This window comes from Manacus vitellinus, unplaced genomic scaffold, assembly GCF_001715985.3.
Source record: "Manacus vitellinus isolate BGI_N305 unplaced genomic scaffold, ASM171598v3 scaffold_9_pilon, whole genome shotgun sequence".
In the NCBI taxonomy this organism is placed as follows: domain Eukaryota; kingdom Metazoa; phylum Chordata; class Aves; order Passeriformes; family Pipridae; genus Manacus; species Manacus vitellinus.
This window is the reverse complement of record NW_021940917.1, coordinates 12,813,255-12,835,068: the sequence shown is the minus strand read 5'-3', so window position 1 is coordinate 12,835,068 and position 21,814 is coordinate 12,813,255. Positions and strand designations below refer to the sequence as shown.

The 21,814-nt window shown below is 39.2% G+C and overlaps 1 pseudogene; it reads left to right on the top strand.

The window, feature by feature from the left end:
- LOC112841371 overlaps positions 1–21,392 on the top strand; it is a 62,640-nt pseudogene extending 41,248 nt beyond the window's left edge.
- The last annotated feature ends 422 nt before the right edge of the window (positions 21,393–21,814 follow it).

Below are 21,814 nucleotides of genomic sequence, written 5' to 3'. Positions count from 1 at the left end.
CATTTTTTCACACTTTTTCCGGTTGAGCTTTCTGCATTTATGAATGATAAACTGCCAATGTATTATGGTCTTTATTGTGGGTCTTTATTGTCTTTCAACCTTCTGTTCAAATAGGAAAATTTACTTCAAAACAATGGTTTTAGCTGCTTACTGAAGCCTGACAGAACACCTCAAGATAAATACTCAGCTGTTTCTTTTGTGAAGGCATATTTCTTTTCCTTTTTAATAATGATAATATTTAAATATCTCTGCTTAGAATTTCAACAAAACCTTGGAAATGCAGTGCTAGATGAAACGAAACAGACTGTAAGAAATGAAAAAGTGGTTACCAGCAGTTTTGTGATTCTTATATCCTGGGATAATTCCATGTATCCTTATAGCTATAACAGAGCTGCTCTAGTTTGACAGTCTGTCTGTCTCTGTTAATGACTGGATCTAAATATTTTATGGGAAGATTATGAAAATATAATGTGTAGGCACTCTAGGATTCACCACTCACTTTAAAAATCCCTTCCTACCATTTAATGGTAGACCTCTTCAGTGATATGTGACTCTTCTGAAATTTATCTGAAGTAATCAAAGCAAGGATCAGATACTTTCTGAAAGTAACTCCTAATCCTATCTTCAGCTTATTTTTTTTTAATTTGAAGTTGTCTCAGCCTACACTTATATACACAGCTGGGGGAAGTCTATCTAGGGGAAGAAATATATTTTTCAGCTGAATGCTCAAGGTTTCCACACAAATTCATAGTGTCTGCAGGTTGGCAAGTAACTCAGAAAACAACTCCTTAACAAGGGCAAGAGACGTTTTCATGCAGTACCTGTGCTTCAGAATTGCTGTGGTAGGCTATTAAAGTTATGTAAAGCTATACCAGAAGGAAAAGGAAATTTTTACCAGTCAAGACCTTAATTAAGGTACAAAGCTAAAATCCAAATAAACAGCAGTATCTTTTTTGCAGTGACGCAGGATATTGCGGTTCATCCCCAACAGAATTTTCTAAAACATATACTATGTGTTAAGCTTCAGAGAATTTTCTTTCTTCATCTCTTTTTGCATTGACATCCAAGTTTCTGTTATCTGCTACCACTTTTTCTACCTCAGACACCCCCCACCTCCTCCACTCCCAAACTCTTAACAAAGGGACACAGCTTGCGGTTTAGAGACTATACAACCCTTGGAGACATAAATTTAGAACATTTTTCTGAGTGGTCCTACTTGTCTGAATCAGACTGCATTTAAGACATTTTTTTTCTAAACTGTAACTTCACACACACCGAAAAACTACGCTTAGTTTCAAGTTATCTGGCCTTGCTGACAGTGCTTCTATCTATGCTTGTACCTTGACCATTCTTGTACCTATTCTTAGAGCATTGACAAGCTTTTGCAATTGCTTCAGATTTATGCTTGTTGCAATAGGCTGTTGGTATCTGGCAAACTTCACATTCGTTATTTAACACCTATTTACTAATAATTGTGTAGGCTTTGATTGGGATACCCTCATGAGGGACTTTATCTTTGGGAAATGGCATTTGTGGAAGAGGATTGTGACACTGCAAATTTTAGTGCTCCTGTTACAACTTTTCTGTTCATGTTTCCAACATTTACAGTGTGATGTAGGAAAAAAGCTTAAAGGTTGATTGGTGAGAAATGGTTAAAACCTCCTCATTAAGAGAAATTAATTCTACAAAAAGTCAGGAAACTAGAGTTATTTCCACCTGGAGTGGATAAAACTTTGCCACTAGCTCACAGGGTGCAGAATCAGGCCATAGGATGTGGCAACAGCACAAGATATTTTAAAAATTAGATCATGATACAGACAATGCCTATTCTGGTGGTACAGAGCCAGACAGTTCTACAGATGCTCATCCTGTAGTTCCCTCTGCATGATGGTCTGTGAAGTGGCCTGGGGGGCATTCTTTGATATCCAAAAGGCACAATCCCTTTTTCACAAGGTGATAGTTTTGCTCTGAAGTCATGGGTTGATCTTTCAGCAAATCCAGCTTTCAAATGCCAAAACCACATGAAATGCACAATACAAGAGGCCAGTACAGCACGAACTGATACAGATTTATTTCCCCTCTTTCTCTTTGCCTCAACTACCTTACCCCATTTGAAGCAAAGCACAAAGCCCCGGAACCTGGAGAAAGACAAGGGCAGCAAAAAACTAGTTTGCTGTATTCCCCCAGGCATTTTACCAGATAGCTCTCATCCATCCTCCTGCATTCAGCAGAAATCCATACTGCATCCTCTAGCTAATTTGTCAAAAATGCAATCTTGTGTTTGTAGCTGACCTGGATTAAATTTGGATTGTTGATTGCTGTATTAATGGCTATGAAACTGCAACCTTGAGTAGCTTCTGCTACACGTGCCCTCTCTCTTGTCTCCATTTCAATTCTAACCATGAAATTTCCTCCCAGCTGTGGAAACCTTTCCATGGTGGGATTGCTAATAGAAAGATGACTTTGGGATGTCTACATGGCATTATTCTCAAGTAGTGCAAATTTGGAATAGCCATGTTCCCATACATATAAACATGTAGAATAAGCTGGTCATACTCTGGGAAATCTGAACAGCTCGTGGTTCTGTACTAAGAAATGGTAGGTGTAAATCCCTGTAGTTTTATCATACTATTGGAAAATTACTTCTTATAATTCCCTTGCTTGGGAAGAAACTATTTTGTCGAGATATGGTTTGATCCCAAAAGCAGGAAATTTTAGGACGGCATTATGAATTTTTGTTTTTGAAGTCACCCTAGGAAAGTAAACGGTTGTATTTCACAGACAGTTCTCTACCAAACACAATGAACATACATGCATGTACAAAGGTGGGTTTCAGGATAAAACTTACACCCCTGAGTGTAGTCTCTCAGTCTTTCATCATCAGGGTCAAATTAGGTGTGTGCTGTCCACTCAAAATTTTCAGCCCCTGGTCTTAATCTTGCTCCTTTTCTTTTATTACCAGCAGCGGTATCTGTGCACAGCCCAGCTGGAGGCAAAAAGATTGGCACCATGATACTGCACTGGAGGTTTTGCTGAGCCAGGAAATAATAGCCAGGAGGTTACAATTGTTTACCAGGGCACACAGAGCACTGCCAAGCTCTGTTGCTGTCAGCCTCCATCTCGCTCCAAGCAGTTCATGTTTCCTGACAGTCTTGTCGATGTTGAACAACAGTGATGACAAAAGGCCTTGTAAGAGACTCAGCAGGACAGTGAAAACAAGCAAATCAAGGTATCTGTATTAAAACAAATCACAAGTGCCAACAGCAAATGCACAAGTGATGGCAGAGGTTATAAAACCACAAGTAGTCATGGCCAACCCTCACCTAGTCTGTCTTTTTTTTTTTTTTAAATATGTATGCAAGAAAGATGGCTGGAATGGACTTAATAGCTCACTTATTAGAGCCTACCAGTCTCTGTGTGAGCTTACTCACTAACACACATAAATGGCCAAAAACATTTTGTGAATAATCATTTTCTGTCATATCAATGATTTGAAATACCTCAGTGAGAGATCTGATGAACACCAAAACTGGTGGAAAGAAGCAGTTAGACTGCTCAATTAAGAGCAGATAGAAAGTGAAATCTTCCTCAGGGTAGATTGTTGAAGCTCTGCCCAAAAGGACAAACACAAGAACCGCATGGTTTAAGAAAATCCAGAAGCAGTTTAAGACTGTTCTAGGAGAGCATAATTCACTCATTTAACTTATGAAATAATGACAACCAGAGATGGTAAAAAATATATCTAAACAAATTAAATGTTTGAACCAGAACTCACCACAAACACCACCAGTGAATCAGAAACACTTTTTGAAAACAATGAGCAGAAGTCTGTTTTGATGCTCTGCTGAAGCTTTGAGAGAGCAGTCTCTGCAGAGAAGAATATTTATTAAATTCTTTTCCTCATATCCTGCTTCTTCTTCCCCATACATCCTCACTCTAAAAATGTTTTTCTTTACATTTAATGGAATTTACTGTGTCTTGGCTTGTTTCTGTTGCATTTTGTTTTACCTTCATGCACCTCTACCTTCTTTGTAAATGCCATCAGGTGTTTGGAAACAGCAGCTAAATCTTCCCTTCCCCTTTTCTTCTCCAGGCTGAACCAGCCCATTTCCTTCAGGTTCTCCTTGTACATCCCAGGGTCCAGCCCCCAGCTATCCTGGTGGCTCTATTCTCTCCACATTCCCAGAATCCAGAAAGAGAGGTTCCCGGGTATCACCGTGCCAGTCTACATTCCTTTCCCTATTACTGTCATGGTAGGCAAAGAATTGCCTGAAACCCTTGCATAATTCTCAGGGTTTTTTTCTGGTTCAAGACATGGGAGGTGAAGTACAACTGGTTATAGTAGCAAAAAGGAAGACTTTTTTCCTCCTAATTGCCATGCCATACCAAGGAAAGGGAAACTCCTGTCCTACCAGACTGTCTTCAATCACGAAAGAGAAAACAGTTACACAGAATGTGTGTATTATTTTAAAAAAATTACCTCTGTCTGTGTGCTTGTACTATTCCAGGTAGAGTACAAGCATGTTTTCTTCCAGAGCTCTCAGCTCCACACTGGGGACTGTGTCACTGGTGAAGGAGACAGGCTTTCCCGGGAAATTGATGTGGTCCAGGCCCCATGGTCCACCACTTTTGGTGCAACATGTCATCCAATACTTATTTCAAAACATCTCATTAATATACCAGGAAAAGCTCATTAGTTGCTACTCCCTGATTTTTTTCTTTGTTCTGTTCATTCCTTACCATTCATTCTTTGTTTACCTGTTTTCCCGAGGAGTAATCCTCTGTCTCTGAGTTTTGGGGTTAAAAACATCCTCACATTTCCACATTTCAGCATGCCTAAATTTCCCAGGTTTGTGTTTAGGGTTTCAGGTTCGTTTCTGAAGATGATGGGCAAGCTAAATTGATCTCAAATGCTGTTCTTAAACATTAAAGAAGTTTTTATCTTTCTTTTTAGTATATTGAAAAAGTCTTTCAGTGTCTTGTGGAAAAAAAAGTTCCTTTGAATACAAGACTTCCTGTATCTCACCAGAGTGAATGCTGACTGAATTGTCATCAGCACCCAACCCTGAAGTTGTGGTATTCTTTAGTTCGTAGAAGGAAAATTCAGACTTGAAAATCTCCTTTATAAGCCTGAATGCAGATATCATGTGAAGCATATACTATCTTTGGATTTCGAATGTTGTTCCAGTATCTATTACCTTTGCATTTTGTTGTTCCTTTGAGTATATTCTGCTTAATTGAAAGAGTTTGTTACATAGACATAAATAAATGTGAATATGCTCAGTGCATGAACATTTTTGTCCTGAACAGATGGAGCAATGCTATACTCACATTATGTCATTGACATAAAAAGATTTAGCTGATACAGAAAGACTTTTATGCTTATAGTATGTAAGGAATCTATCATTACACAATAACTGTAATAAGGTGGCACAAATGGGGAGTATCTTTTCTCCTTGTGGGAGCAGTAGCTGCCACATTATGTAGGTTTTAGAATGAGCTTAATTAGACATCTGTAGAGGAGTGTTTGATTTTTATCTCAACTGAATATAATTTGTAGCAGCACAGGGAAAAAACCCAACAAAATCCCCACCCTCAAATCCCACAATTATCCATCTTTGAAATAGTGTGAGAAATCAGAACAGGTGATTCAGAAAACAGCCATGAAGTATATGTCTAAAAAATAAAGGGAAGGTGCCAAGGGAATAAAAATGCAGACATATTGCTGATTTTGAAGGAACTGGAGAGTTAAAGAACAGTACTAAAAGTGTCTTAACCCTCTTGTTCTTCTGATATACCATGGCATTAGACATGGAATGCAAGCAGAGGAGAAAATCCATCCACCCTTCCTCAAATGGTCAGTTTCCGTAAAGTTAAAATACTCAGGAAGATAGAAGCTGTAGAGAAGAGTCCCAGAGCCAGATTGGTGATTTCAGCAGAAGATTATATGCTGCAAAGGTTCGATTAATAATAAAGATCTCTACTTTTCCTCTCCCTTGTAGATAAGGATTGTCACCATTTACTCCAAGGGAGACAAAAGCTGAATTCAGCTAAAGAATCAGAACATAAAGGTTCATAATTCAGAAAAGTAGGCTGTTTTTTGGTTTAGACTTACTCAAAATAACCTGCACTGTTCACAAAAATCCAACCTAATGCTATGCTCTTTCTTTATTTTATTGTCTCACTTCCTGAAATAAAAGCCATAAAATAATAAGGAAGTAAACTGACTCCTGTGAAGGGACTTTGTAAAACAGTTATATCAAAATAACACAACAGTCAAAATAAAACATGCATGTTTCTATGACTCAGAAAACAAGGTAAATTTTGAATACTGGAAGCAGACCATCTTATTCTTTGGGTTCTTATGTTGCCAGGTATATATATTCATATATAGGAAAATAATTTAAACTAAAATGATTTTTTTTGCGGGATTATGGAATAAAACAAAACAACCCCCCCGCAAATATTTTATTCCTGAGATTGCACCAGTTTTTTACCGTCTCGCATAGCTGTTCAGATAAAGAATATACAGCCATTTCCAAATGTTTATTTCTTTGTGGAAGAAGCTAATCAGGTTCTTCTAAGGGTCATTTAAAAAAAACCCAAATAAAATAAACCTGTATTCCTTTAAATGACAGTAACCCTATTTGTTTTTCTATTACAATGTGGAGTCTTATGTGTTCTTGCTCCAGTTGCAAAAAAAAAAAAAAAAAAATAGACATCAGATCTCAGTGTATCATATCCCCAGTGAATCTTTCCATCTAATCTAGCAATACGTGTGCAGAATGGCAGTCTGGCTGTTTTCTGAGTTAGGTAAATGTTGTCCAACAGCACTATGGTGACTGTGTGTGCTTTTCTAACATCAGAGTCATATCAGAAATACTGAAGCAATTTGTCTGAAGGTTAATCTGGACAGGACCAGACTGCAGGTATAGCCAGCTGCATATCCAAAGTGAGACATCACAAAAATGGCACTTGGACTTCTGAACTAATGTTATATGTTCCTACCCATCTCCTTTCCATCTAGCTGTCGAAAGGACAAGATACCTGTAAAATGAGTTCAGCTTGGGTGGAAACTTTTGAGCTGTCTTTCATGAACAGTATAAATGTTCTAGGAATTTTTGCTCCAGGCATTTCTATGTGAGGGGTCCCTAGTAGGTCCCGTGTTTACCTCTATTTGCAAAAGATAGAGAGCGAAATTATAAATATAGGTGCTGGAAAAGCAATTGTAACTGTGAGTGCACGCTTCTTATGGCAAGACGTGACAAAATTCTGTGTGAAAAACAACTCCACTGATGGCAGTAATAAAGCTGCCTTTTGTTATATTTTTATTATAAAATATATATTATTACAATATATTTATTATACAGTCAAATCAATGTTATTTTTCTTTCAGTGAATCTAGGAGTTCTGCTCTGACCTGCTGCAGCCTCTAAAGCCAGAGCTCTGCTCAGAAGTGGTGTATCTTTTCATGTGTCCCTCTCTGGAGGCACATGCAGACACGTACACCTGCCCTGTGTGTGGGCTCAGGTGACCATGCCTTTGCTCGCAGACTCCTCTGCAGGGTAAGGCCATAGAATAGTAAAATACCAGGTTGGAAGGGACCCCAAGGACCACCTCGTTCAAACTTTCTTAGCAAAAGCATGGTCTAGACAAGATGGCCCAACACCTTGCACAGCTAAATATTGAAAGTGTCTAATATTGGGAAATCCACTGCTTCCCTGGAGAGATTATTCCAAAGGCTGGTTGTGCTCATTGTGGTCTGGCTCCTGGTGCTGAACCAAGACTGGGCAACAACCACTTCTGAAGGGATTGTCATCCCTCTTGAACAAAGCTGTGCTTTTCTTCCCCACATGATATAGAGGATAACCGAGTTAATATTATAGACTGTTTTCAGATGTCTTGAAGGCTTAGAGACAATGCTTCGGTTATTCTTCTGGTGTTTGTCTGTAAATAGAAATTGTATTGGTATACTGAAATCTGTGGGACTGGACAGACTGTGGATAGGATGGTTAGACTGTGATTTAGTCACACAGACTTCAGTACTTCAGTTACAGAATGAAAAATACTGTTGTGCAGACTATTCAAAGTGTAAATACTATAATATGCTGCTTTGGGATGTTTGTTAAATATCAGCTTTGTCCTTGAGATATTTGTAATGGATCAAGTGTTGCCTATACTTCTGCAGCTGACATAAACTGTGAAGCCTAACTACTGTCCTCTCTCACATCAATAGGAATGTGGTCATTTGGCCATCTCCATTTTCTTCATTTTGGAAATGCAAGGTGTTTGGCTGGAGCTCAGGCCAGAAATAACTTTGATAATAGGCTTTGATAAAAGAGAACTCAAAACCTTACAGAGTTGAGTATCCTAGACTATCAGACCTGAGTTGGAATAATTTGTTTAGTATTCTTATAATGTAGAAACTGTGCTGTGTTTATCTTCCTTTGTCTAAAGGCAAGTATATTATGAAAACTGAACTTGCTTTCTTCTATCTTCTATCTTCTATCTACCCAGTTACCAGTTGGGTAGATTTTTGTTAACCTTTCTTTCCAGTTTACAAGCATAATGTTTAAAATTTTGTTTCACTGCTGCCCAGCATTCTTGACCTGGAATTTTCATCACCTAATTTGGGAGACCAGTCTCAAAACGCTTTACTAGTCAATTTTTTGCAGATTTTAGGACTGATTTTGAAGTGTGGTCTGGAGGTGACTGTCTCTGTGCTGATCATGCAGGGAGTCTAGGGCCATCTATCCCCAAGTTTATTGAAGTTTCTTTTCAAGAAATGCAAATTAGTTATGTTATTGCAATACTCATCCTAAAGGAACTAAGCTGACAGCAAAGAAAACACGTTTAGCTATAAAGAAAACTTGGTACTTCAAGCTGTATGAGGATTTCAAAATTAATATACCTCCAACTGAATACCACTTCAAACACATCACTTCTAAAGCAAAAGAGTTGTTTTGGTGTGTTGCTGCTGCACTAGGAAATCCAAGTTCATGTGCATGGTTCAAGAGTGCAGGTGAGGTATGCTGGGGCTTGGGAGCAGGAGTCACTGTTGGAGAACCTCCTTTGTCAGACTGAAAAAGAGAATCAATAGAGAGCAGAAAATACAATAAAGAATTAAGTAGAAAACCTATTGTAAAACATCCCATTGTCCCTGCTGTATTTAAGTGCAGTGGGGGGACTGGGCTATAACTGAGCTGTCTTTGCAGAAGATTAAGTGGTAGCCTGAATGTTGCCTGCAATAGATGATTACAATAGTTAAACAAATGCAACCCTTCAAGAAGTTTTAGGCTGATCAAGGTACAAAACAGAGAAAGGGAACAAAATAAAAATTTGTGGCAAAATAACTATAGAAAATTATGGGTGCTGATTTATCAAAAGTGGGTGAATAATTCTAAATGAGAAAATATATGGAAATACTCTCTGTTTTGCAATGACAAAATCACTACCAGGTTTATCAGTCTTGTTTCTTCCAAGGAATTGTTCAGAGAATATTGCTCACAGAATATCTTCAAGAATGAGCAACAGCTGTGCTTGCAAGCCATTTTTCTACCACCAGTACTTAAATTCTGTGGCCTGAAACCATGACTGCATTGTTATTTGGGATCAAATTTCCACTGACTTCAATGGTGCAAAACACTAGCACCTTACTCAGTCCCACAGGGGCACCCTTTGGGAGATGATTGCCCAGATTTTTGGACCATCCCTGTGGCACTGAGGTGCTCCTCAGAGAGTCCCACCAAGGTCCAGCTGGCTGAGCCAGCCTTTGGGCTTTGTGACCTGGGTTCAGGCACACATCACCATGGTGCCTGCCACGTGCGATGGGAAATAATACCAGTTGCACAACACTTGGCTGCAGCCCTGCTGGTTAGCCCAGTTGTGTATCCCTTCTCTCTCTTTTTGCAGGAGAGATCAGAATGAAGATGTTCATGGTAGACTACTCAAAATGGTTAGCAGACTGAAAATGCTCTGGAAAGCCGTTGGTAATGTGTGGCCTATAGATTATTTGTCTTAAATTTTATTCTCTGAGCACCCACCACTGAGAGAAATCTTTTTCTCAAAAAACTTCAGCTTACACCTTGATAATTCAGTAACATCAGATGTAGAAAAGTTTCACAGTCAATCATTGCTGAGGCTTGAGTCAAAGTTGTCAGTGAGTTTTACATTGCCATCTTTAATATTTTCCTCAAGATGACCTGTGAATTTTACCTCCTGAAAATGACTGATTTTGCCCTGACATTTCACAGTAAACTTACAAGGAAATAAATAAAGGGCAGTTCCATCTCCTTTTTTCAGAGAAAAAAAATCTTTATCAAATAATGTTTTCCTCAGTTGAGATTGAGAAAGATAGAAAGCGCTTTACCTTCATATTTCTGAAATTCCTCTTCATTGAGCCTTGAAGGATTTTCTCTGTATCTCTTATCGGATAAGGAGATTACCAGAATCTCATATAGAGAGTCTGATCCGTCTGCACCACCAGCAGAGGTTCTGTCACATCTCTTTATCTGGAGGTGATCACCTTTAAACTAAATAACATGAAAAATACCTGTTAACCATAACATCAGAAGGATTTCGGAGCCCTTCTTTGCTGGTGTGCTACCCCCTGTGTGCTGACACTAGAGTATTTTACTAAGGATTTTGACTTCAATTTCAATATCCCTCTTCTCTGCTGTGCATAGATCATGTTATCTGTGCTTCAGGGTGACTTTTTATTTTTCTTATTTTTTTTCCCTTTTTTTTTTTTTTGGTGTGCGAGTGTAACTTCATGATAACATACACACCTTATTAGAGATTAGCCACCTTTCCGTCTAGATGTTGCTTCCTCATCCCTCCTGACTTTAGGTGGACCTTTTGTTAGAGGAATTCTTCATTCAGTCCCTAGGAGTGTTGTACCTAGAGACTATTTCCCCAGAAGTAAATACCGATTCCACTGAAGTAATTTACCACACTTAAAGCTCTTAAAAACCCCAGGATTTTCAGACACCAAAGCCATAAACACAGTCAAACTCTACAGAGTTTCTAAAATGTAAGTGTTTTATTCTAAAACATCATATCTGATCACTTGTGGTGCAATCTGACTCTTCTGGCTATAAGTGGGAAAACTCCAGTGGTGCTCAAATTTCACTCTTGGAGGCACGTTTACTAATATTGCTTATTTTGCAAATCACTTGGGCATGGGCTTAAAAGTGAAAATGAATCTGAGAGCTCCAGGGCATAAAGGTGACTACGGTCTTTCCAGAAACAGACCTTTGCCTGATCAGTAACAGAAGTCTCTTCTGTGCTCCCAATCATCAGCTGAATGAGAACTCATTTATGGTGGTTAAAAGCTGTCATGAAACATCTAGAGGTGACATGAAAGTATGCCCTTTAGTAGTTGGAAGTAAATGGAGGAAAGAAAAAAGATTCTTGCCCTTTAACTGTTTCAATGAAGCTGGAAGGTTGTAAAAAATTGTCACGGAAAATCTTTCCAGTGTTTTTCCATGAAGTGATTTAACAGAAAGAGTATTTCTGGAAGTATGGTATGAAGCAATGTTTTCCTTGGCATTCAACCATAGCAGCTTATATTGGTCACCCTCAGCTTTGCTCCCTGCTCCCTTTGGTCATGCTAAGTTACAATATAATGTCTACCCCATCCATGGACTATTTCTAAGCTCATCTGTTAATACTGTGTTCAGAACGAAAAATAAAAATACCCCTGATCTCTAAAGGAAATACCATAAAAAAACTACAGAGTGAACAAAAAATGTTTAGTGAAATACTGAAGACAAAGGAAGAAAAATCTGGCACATTGCCATGCAAGATGAGTTTAGGATTCCCACTGTACAATTTATTTAATTATCAGTGCCAGCTTCAAAAAATGCTGCCATCGGAAAGTGAATAGATTGCAGGTGTGTTGAACTGAGTAGGTTTAAAATGTTGTGACTGGCTTAATGGCTACATATCCTGTAAAACGCATTCGTTTTCAAGAGGGTGATTATGGTTTGCTTTTTATGTGCCATTATGTCTAATTTGTTTTATGCTCCAACAGAGAAAATTATTTTCCTCCTTCCAATTTATATGACAAACACAGAAGAATAATCAAGTGCAAAATATATTCATTTAATATGATCACACCCAGCTTCCCTGTATAAGTATATAACACTCCTGAAGCTACATTAGTGACAATAATAACTGTATATTTTAAACATATACAGTTCCCCATTATCTAAGGAGCTGATTTTTAAAATAAATTAATCTTGTAATTAAAGAAGTGAAAACGGTAGTTTTTAGGAAACAAAAACGAAGGTCACACTGACTTTGGATAACTCTTGGGAATGGAGCAGTTTTGCTGTTTAGACTTAGGATTTTTGTTAAAAACACACGAAAAAGCTGTCTGAACATTTCTGTAATAACAGTCAGGACAATACTGTTTCTTGTAATTCTGGAAGAGAACTTTCAAATGGCTTGATATAACTGTTTTAAAATTTCTAGAATTTTTAATATAAATATTTTTACAGATTAAATATTTTTCATATCCATAAAATGATGAGACAAATAGTTAAATAAAGAAAAAGTTTTTTGGTTTCCCAGTTCAAAAGTTTGTCACAATTTTAAAATAGAGTCAGCGAGCCCGCTTTTAGTGACTGTGGTTTGAAACCCAAACTTTTTTCTTTTTTTGAGTCATTGAATGTGATTTTTTTCTTTTTCTTTTTACTATGTTAGAAGTAAAACAGTAGTACAGTGATCAGTTTGAGGTGATGACAGCAGAATTAGTGGTGGCCTCTGTGGATGTAATTTCTTTTGAAGATGCTACATCTGAGAACCTGTTTTCTTCTACCTTTAGTAACCTCCAGAATCAATTATTTAGTATTTAAAATTGCTATAGTCTAAGCTCAGTGGATGCATAAAAAACTCAGTTTTAGCATAAAATCTTCACCTCTACATTTCAGGTGTCTTCTCCTGGATGAGAAAGGAAGAAATTAGCTGTCATGGAGAGAAACAAGGTGATATCCACACTAAGAAATGCTTTGGGTACAGTGGAGGAAAACCCAGGCTGAAAGAGAAAGAAGAGCAGAATTGTGCTGTGAAATGGTTATTTTAAAGTAAAGATAATTTGCATTTCTACTCCCAGCATCACATGGTCATATACCAAGATGCCCTTCTCTTTGGGGTCATTTCTGTTTAATAACAGAGTATTGAGTGCACCCTCAGCCATTCTGCAAAGAACAACAAGGTGGGTGGGAGTGTTGATTTGCTGGAGGGTAGGATTTGCTGCAGAGGGATCTGGATCAATGGACCAAAGCCAATGGTATGAGGTTCAACAAGGCAAAGTGCCTGGTCCTGCCCTTGGGTCACTACAACTCTATGCAGTGCTACAGGCTGGGGCAAGAGTGGCTGGAGAGCTGCCCAGTGACAAAGGACCTGGGAGTGCTGGTCGACAGCAGTTGGACACAGCAGCCATCAGTGTGCCCAGGTGGCCGAGAAGGCCAGTGGCAATCTGGCCTGTATCAGAAATAGTGTGACCAGCAGGACCAGGGCAGGGATCCTTTCCCTGTATGTGGCACTGATGAGGCTGCACATCGAGTTCTGTGTCCAGTTCTGGGCCTCTCAATTCAGGAAGGACGTTGAGGTGCTGGAATGAGTCCAGAGAAAGGCTATGGAGGATATACAGAGTAATTGCTATGAGGAGTAGCTCAGGGAGCTGGGGTTATTTCAGCTGGAGAAAAGGAGACTCAAGGGAGACCTTATCACTCTCTACAACTCCTTGAAAGGAGGTTGAAGCCAGGTGGGGATTGGTCTCTTCTCCCAGGCAACAAGTGATAGGACAAAAGGAAATGGCCTCAAATATCACCAAGGGAAGTTTAGATTGGATGTTAGGAAAAAAATTTCGTCGCTAAAATGGTGGTCAGACATTGGAACAGTATGCCTTGGGAATTGTTGGAATTGCCATCCCTGGAAGCATTAACAAAACTTGTAGATGTGGCACTTAGGGACGTGGTTTGTTGGTAGACTTAGCAGTGTTGGACCCAATGATCTTAGAGGTCTTTTCCAATCTTAAGAGTTCCACAAGTCTATGATTCTAAGATGGTAGTTAGCTGGCATGTGGGGAAGGTACTGGGGTTTTGACAAAGCTGAGCGAGTAGGCTTGCAGTGCTGTTCAAGCTTAGTCAATGGTAGCTGGAATAGACACAAGGGAAAGGAAAATAGGAAGAAACTGTTAAAAGAGGCCAGATGAGAAACAACATCTACATAAGCAAGTAAACAATACACAGGAATCAAATGGCTTTCAAGTCCATCTGATGTAAATTGTCCTCAGATTTTCCTCACCTAATTTATCAAGCATCTGCATTCTGTTTGGAGGGATGGCAGCGCCCTATTCCTTGAAGATGGGGATTTGAAATTGAGTCAGATAAATGTACATTTCTTTTTCTCAATGGGAGCTATGGCATTAGTTTCAGGCTCTTAATCCCAATGTCTTCCACACACCATGAACCTGCTACAGAATACAAACCGTAGTTCATCTAAACTCATATTATCCCCCTACACTTCTGCTTATTAGAAAAATACCTAAGCTTGTTTTCTAAACTATTAAGTCATCATTCCATTAATACACTGAAATCCATGGTATTGCATTTGTTTTTAGTGAGATAGATTATTCTTACTAGGTCTTTAATCTCTTCATAATTCACGCAATTGTTATTTCCCTCCCAAAGTCGCTCAGTCACCTTGGTCCTGACAGTTCTTTAGGCAGTATAGAAGTGACACATATGCTGGATACACATGCTCACCATGAACAACCTTTGTTTTTGTGCAGATGGCCTGCCCCAAAACCCCCTGAGCAAACAGTGTAAGCAGAAATAGCGTATGTCATTCAGTACAACCAGCTGGCATCTTTACCTCCTCCATCCTTCTCTAGAAACTGGGTTTATGTGATTCATAGCAACCAGCCTGAGAAGCAGTCCAGGAGTCATCTCTGCATTTCTGCCCATCATGGTCATGGAGCTGCAGTGCAGCTGCAAGTTTTTCTCTAGTGGGACGATTCTAATTGTACTCTCCCCATATCATCATAAGAAAAATAAAACCAGTTGCCTTCATCAAGTTTTTCTCACAGCTTTGGAGACCAGTTCAGGTCTATCAATCTTGGAAGTACTTTCCAGGATGTTATTCATTTTGCAACCCTTTTTGTTGTGTTGGGAAATGGGTCAGTGCATCACAATCTGATAGCTGTTTTACCATTCCTGTATTTAGAAATAATGTCAGCACCCTATTGTTTTCATTCCCCCTTCTCAACTAAGCTTCACATTAAGCTTTATTGGAGAAGAGAAGGTATCTTAAGCCTTCTGGCAGGATGTGTAGAACAAATCAGGTCAACTGAGCAAAAAAGCATTTTACTCTTACCTAAAAAAAAATAAATAAATCTTCTGATTCTTTCCGTTGGTTAATTATTCTGCTTGATCCTAACAACATGTAAAGGCTCCAATCTTTCACCAGTGAAGAGAAGGGAAATTATCCACCACTCATATCAGTAGGCAAAGAACCAAAGGCTTTTACACATCTGAATCTTCTGCATGGGAGAGTGTGAAGTCAGAAAGGCAAGATGTGAAAAAAAAATAATGAAGCTGTATGAACAAGATACCTTCTGCCACTAGAAATGCTTGTTTGATTTGTCCATTCCTCCGTAGAAGTAACCTTTAATTAATATAATGTATTTTGACATCCTTGCAGAGATACACCCATAGAATTAAGCCGCACTTAAACATTTTTTAGTGACTTATTTTCTTGTCCAAAATTGCAGTAAGATCAGGATTAGACACTACTGTGAATTTCTTCTCATTAGATTACTTTTTACTTTTTTCAATAAGACTCAGAAATGGTAATATTTCTATTAACCTACTCCAATTAACAGATATAAAAATAGTAATGTTATGATATTCTTTGAATGCCAGAACAAAATTATGAAGGGCATTTTATTTTAGCATGAAATTAAAACATCTTACAAAAGTTCTAGAAAACCTGAGCCTTTTTGGTGGTAATAAGAGAAAAATATCAGAAATGTTTGGAGGGAGGGAGTTCCTCTCTAAATTAAAAGAATGTATTACTTGTACTCTGTGAGAACCTGAAAACTAGAGAAGGAACAAGTATAAGTCCACTGAACTGTATTGGGAACTTACAGAGTTCATATATGAATATATAAAGAACATATTTCTATACTATTAATGAAATTCCATGATTTCCTAACTACATATTCAGTATCTTCTATGAGGGTAGCCTTTGGTCTTGCAACATGTCCAAGAGGTCAATAGGAAAGGATTCAGTTAAATGGGACAAAAATAAGACTGGCTCTTAAACATATAGAGAAGGTGGCTGGTAACAGATGGATATCAGGGTTTTCTACTTCCATACTCATACTGCTACCTGATAATTACCCAGAAAAAAATGCGACCATCCTGGTTCTTGAGGGAGGGACAATATAAATGATTCCAGACATTACAACTTGGATCTAATACCAAGAAAAACTAGAAACTGCAAGACCTACGAAATAAATTTATGCAAGGAGAGAAGAAAAAAAACTTCCTGTGACAAAGAAAAAAGAAAAGTCGTAGTCCTTATGAGATAAGCACTTAAGCACTTTGAAAACAAATGCTTTTCCGTCGATAATTCAGTAGTAGCCATTGAGCTAAAGGATAGATTGTGATACTTGAGTGATTATGCAGAGAAGATCAGAGATACTATCTAAATGTTTCAGTGATGGTAGTAAGAAAAGAAAGCACTGGATGGGGCTTATAGGATGCTGGAATTCAGTACTGTCCTGTTTCTTTCAGATATTCAACTCTTAAAGGATTTAATACATCATACAAAATTTACTTATTTGAATTTATTTGAAACTACCTGGCAAGTTATTAATATTATGTAGCATCAGTTGACTTACATGGTCAGTAATGATTTTCATTACTGGTCTGTATAGTTTGTTCACAGGAAGGAGTTTACACTCTTTTAACAAACTCAGAGACAAACAGTTATGCACTGGTCGATACACTCAGCTGATAAAAACCTGATTCATTCATCTTATGCAAATGTTCATTCAGCACAGATCCATTAAAAAAGAGGTAACACTTTCATCTCAGAGTACTGACAGAGCTAGTGGATGTTATGGTGGTGTGCGTTTCAAGCTGGCTTCCCGCCAAGTCCCCCAAAACTCGACAACAAGGACCCGCCTCCCAGAGAGGGAAAAGAAAAAAACCAAGCAGCCAAAGATAATAGCGCAAAAAAAAAAAAAAAAAAAAAATAAAAATATATATATATATCATATATATATATATATATATATTCACATATCTGAGACAGATACACAAAGGGGGATACCAACACAGGAGGAGGGGGGGGAAGGGAAAGGGAGAAGGACAAAAAAGGGGCAAGGACGACGACCAAAGTGACGAAGGCAAACTAGCAAAAATCTCACCACTTCCCTTCGAACAGGCAGGATGGCTAGACACGGCCCAAGGCTCTCCCCTCATGCGTGGCAGATAACAGCAGTCACTGTAGGCCTCGGCTCCAGATAAACCAGACCAAAACAGGGACCCGCCGTTCTCGAACCTCGCCAGAAAGGAAGAGAGCGAGGTCCCTCCTGCTGGCTTTATTTATACCTCAAGTTACGTAAAGGAATAGCATGGAATACTTCTGTGATCACTTTTCTAGTTCCTTCCTGGTTACAAGTTGGTCTCCAGGAAGGCCTAGAGTGAAACCACCACAGGTGGGACCCTCTGTACCTGGCACTGGTGAGGTCACACCTCAGGTACCGCGTCCAGGTCTGGGCCCCACACTTCAGGATTGATGTTGAGGGGCTGAAGCCTGTCCGTGGAAAGGCAATGAAGGTGGTAAAGGATCTGGAGGCTAATTTCTGTGATGAGTAGCTGAGGGAGCTGGAGTTGTTTTGCCTGGAGAAGAGGAGGCTCAGGGGAGACCTAAATGCTCTCTACAGCTCCCTGGGAGGGGATACTAAGATTATTGCAATCTACAAACAGAGCACGAGGGAAGATTCAAAGAACTACAGACCTGTGAGTCCAACCCTAGCTCCTGAAAAAGGTATGGAGAAAGTTATACTGGGTACTATTGAAAGGCATATAAAGAACAATGCAATCATCAGACACACTCAACACATGTTCACAGAACTAAAGTCCTATTTAACTCATCAAACACATCTGGCTGGTGTCTGGCCAACAGCAGTGTTCCTCAGAGCTCAATTCTAGGACCAGTTCTGCTCAATATATTTATCAACAATCTAGATGAGGGAGTTGAATGTACCATTAACAAGCTTGCTGTTGATATCAAACTGGAAGGTGCTGTTGACCTCACGAGGGTTGAGAGGCCTTGTAGAAATATCTAAACAGATTGAAGTATTGGGTAATAATCAATGGCATCAAATTTAACAAGTACAAGTGCCACATTCTTCACCTGTGATGCAGTGACTCTGGACACAAGCAGGAACTGCGAGAAGAGTGGTTGGGGATCAGCCCTGCAGAACAGGAGCTGGGGGTGCTGGTCAACACACCCTTCCCTCCCCTAGAAATAAAGTAATACAAGTTCTTTCTAAAAATATTCACATGAAATAAATACCACTATATCTAGGAAATGTTTCAAAGGACTAGTAGATATTTCACTATTTGACTAGAATCCAAAAATTACTTGCTGATTGCTATTAATTCTGGTTTAAAATAAACAGTTGTCCATAAAGGTCAACTTTATTTTGATAGTCTACATCTGTGTGGCTTTTATTTTTTGTCCTAATATTTAAGCATATTTTTCCATCAGAAAATATTTTTCCATCCTACTTTTTTCAATGAGGAAGAAATGAGAAATCATTATCAACAAACCATATGTGCAATTAAAGGCAGATAATGAAAGTTCAGCAGTTTGTTGCCTCTTAGATCCCTTGTGACTTTGTTTTTCTAATACAAATATGTCCTGTATATAAAAGCATAAACAAGAGAATTGAATAGAAATGTTCCAGTACTAAGTGGGATTGAAGAACTGTTGTGAGATATACCTATGGCATTTTTGGTCTGGGAAAAAAATATCTAATGGAAAGTCATATATAGAAAGGAGAATATTTAGGTTATTATGTAGTTGAAGTAAAAGAGGAAGAGGATATCAGCTCTGCAGTTCCTACACCGCTGCCTAATTATTTTCTTGGCTGAGATTTATGTTTAATTTAGTGGTGGGAGGTTAAGAATGTTTAACATATATTTCTCATTTAAGCATTTAATGTAATTGTCTTTGGTGATCTCGCCATATCTGAGTTTTTTGGTTCTGACGTATCTGGAAAAATCAGACCTCTCTTCTATTAGAGCAATCTTGTAGTCAAATTATCTGGCTCACTGCAGTTTGATAGCACTTTTAGTTAAAGCAGTAAAACTTTCTCTTTTTTTTTTTTCTTCTTTTTTCCTCTTTCCCATCAGATTGTTTAGAAATGCTTCAAGTTAAATTTTACTACAGAATTCTCTGCTGTAAGATGTGAGTAAATCCAATGAATGATGCCACTTAATTATTTCTAAACTTTCTCTTCAGCTTTCAAATTCTTTAAGCTAATATCACCACCCTAACCTTAAAAAGGTGCATGACAGAAGTCTTAGTCATGCAAAAGACTTAGTCACACGGGTTAAGAGTCCTCAGAATTTCTGTATCTGAATCCAATACTCTAGTGCATACCACATGGAGTTGCTCCCTACTAAATAATTAGCCTCAGTGTCTCTCTGCTGTTATTGTAATGAATATGTTGCATACAGAAAACCCAGAAGACATCTATTTGACTCTAAAGTACTCTTGAGGAACAAGCCTGAATAAAGAAAAAGTGAATCAGGTAACAGATTAGGAAAAGCAGCAAAGTTAGAATGTTCTTTAAAAACTAAAAACTAAAACCTTCAGAGGAATAGGTATGTTTGTGATTCACAGTACCTCGCTCCTTGTCTCACTAGAGACTTTTTTGTGTTTGAAACCCCTTCTGGACTTTCTTTCCTGAACAATGAGACTGAGCAGCATATGATGTCCTTGGGTGACCTCTCCAGGGAGAGGTATGAAGCTCAAGAAAGTAGGGAGGCACTAGTTACATGTTTGGTGGAGGCTGAAGAAGCCTACTGAGAAGATAACACTATTGGCATGCACCAGTTGATGTTTAACAGCTGCTAACGCAGGAGGGTCAAAGAATACTCAAGTGCTAACACTCTGCTTTGGTTTGCAGAACTCATAGGAGAGCATCCTTCAGGACTCAGGCAATGAGGACAGAGAGAAAAGACCCAAGGGCTAAATAGGGAACCTTAGGGACTACAGATGTCTTGACTCTTGCCTACTTGAGGTGTTTGTTAATCATGGCACAGGCTGCGCTGCATAACTTGTGAAATGGGACTAAGACAGCAGTGGAGAGGTTCCAGAAGGTCAGAATAAAGAGTTGCCAAGGGACAGAGGATATACTAGGAAGAAAGGAAAGGAGATGTGGGGTTGGGAGCAGCTCAGCTTGGAGACCTTAGGAGCCTGGTCCCACGTCTGGGAAAGCTGTTCATGGGTGCCTGGGTTTGGTGTGACCTAAAGAACAAACATACAGGGGTCTACAGAGGAGCATCCCTGGATGCACCGATTGAAAGCAAAAATGCAGTGAGCCTGGCAGCAGGTCTAGCATGTAGTTGAACAGATAGTAGTTGCCATGAATTAAAAAGTTTGTGATAGCAATTTTCGCTCTTAACCTACAGTAACTTTATTCCTCAGTTCACTTGCTTTTTTCATTTGTGGTGCAAGTCGAGACAGACATTCTACCCCTTCCAGTTCAAGGCAACAGCAAATAGCTGTGATCTCACTTTCAGCCCCAACCAAGAGAAACGAGGCAGTTGAAGGGGGAAATAATTTGATGCTAGTCAGTGTACCGTGGTTTGCTCCTCTCTTCCTATGCAATGAAGTGTGCTGCTCTTTCCTTAGGCTTAAATGACATCTGGGTCTCAGGTGTGTTAATTTCTTGTGGCAGGAAGAATGTAGCAATGAACCATGGGAGTTGTGGTCTCCCGGGTTCTCAGACAATATTTGATTGTCATTGGTTAGAGGGTCACGTGACATGTTCAGGTGTGGTATTTAAACCTTGGCAGTTTGAATAAACGGTAATTCTGCTCTGGCACCTGTTCGTGTCTGAGTGGGGTTCGTGCCTTGAACAGCACCTCAAATGGCCGTCCGATAAGGGACTTCAGCAGGTTACCGGCAACCAGGAGCAGAAGCTCTGGGGAACCTGTCCGGGGGTGTCCATATCGCCAAAACCAAAAGGAAGAAAAGAAAGAATTCAGCGCGCTGGGTTACCTCTGCAAAAAGGAACAAAAAAGGAAGAAAAAAGGACCAGAAGAAAGGACAACAGAGCTTCAGCACAGAGGTAACCAAAAATTGGCGAATATGGGAGGGTGGTTTACTTGTCAGGAGGGAAATACTCCAAAAATCAAACAAACAGCTGAAGCTATCTCTCAACTTTTACAAGAACAGAGCATAACCATAGAAGAAAGTAAGTTATGGGACTTGTTATATTGGATTTCGTTGCATGAACCTGCACTACCTCTGACTGGACCTTGTCAAGTGTCATCTTGGAGGAAAATAGGGAACAAAATTATTGAAAAAGCCAGTGAGGGAGAAACAGACGCCCTCAAGAATTTGGCTACATGGAAGGACATTATGATAGCCTTGAATAAGCACTACAGAAAGGCAAATGCACCCAGGAGAGTGGACTTCCCCCCCCCTCACTCTTTTCCCCTCAACCCCCCCCCTTCAACCCCAGCCCCCCCTTCGACCGAGTGGGGCAGGGGGA